Source organism: Tupaia chinensis, unplaced genomic scaffold, assembly GCF_000334495.1.
Source record: "Tupaia chinensis unplaced genomic scaffold, TupChi_1.0 Scaffold143615_1, whole genome shotgun sequence".
In the NCBI taxonomy this organism is placed as follows: domain Eukaryota; kingdom Metazoa; phylum Chordata; class Mammalia; order Scandentia; family Tupaiidae; genus Tupaia; species Tupaia belangeri.
In genome coordinates, this window is record NW_006203463.1 from 120,543 (window position 1) to 121,312 (window position 770).

Genomic DNA, 770 nt, shown 5'->3' on the forward strand with positions numbered 1-770 from the left:
CTTTCTCGGAACAGGAGCCTGCACACTGCTTAGGCAGAACCTTATCTACCAGGCTCTGTTATTTCCACAGAGAATGGCACGGCCTGATCTTGCATTGGGCCAATTTCCAAAATCAGCAAAGAGCTCGACACGTCTCTCACCTAGGTCAGGGTCGTCAGGATGGTGACAGGCGCCATGTCTTAGATGCTTATTCTGAATGTATTCAATGCAGGCACAGCTCTGGAGAGGCGGGGTTGGCTCTCAGGTAAACCGCTCCTCTGCTGAGCAGTGTCTGAAGGCGCTCTGAGTTCGCATCTCCAGGCTGTGCTCCAGTGATGCTCATTTCTTGCAGCGCCTTGCTTTAGCAAGCTGTGGGTCAGCTTTGGATGATTTGCTTGTTCACACGTGGGGTCTGAATGTGCCACGCTTGTGCCCTCTTCCAGCACAGTGGAGCTCCCAGCCTGTCTGCTCCCGGACGGTGATGTCAACGTACCAGCTGCTTCCCACGAGCCAGTCCGCATCTTGCAGGAGGGGCTGGTCCTTTTCCCGGGCATCAGCCTGCCTGCTCTCAGCCTAAGCCTTCTCGCCGACCATGGTGGGTCCCTCCATTCTCACATCTCCTCATCCGAGAATCAGAGGAGCATAATCCTCTCCCAGGCCCATGATTGATTAGCGTGGCTTAATCCGAAGGCTCTGAGTCTGATTCTTTATGATCTACTGATTGTAGGGGCATGGCAAGATTGGTTTAAAGGGGCTTGGCTGGGCTGGGGCCCTGCAGCTGACACACACAG

At 54.7% G+C, this 770-nt stretch overlaps 1 protein-coding gene across 1 annotated transcript in view; it reads left to right on the top strand.

Annotated features, from left to right (window-relative positions):
* The window catches only part of LNX1 (ligand of numb-protein X 1), a 153,748-nt gene that overhangs the window by 49,291 nt on the left and 103,687 nt on the right, over positions 1-770 (top strand). The window lies entirely within an intron of this gene.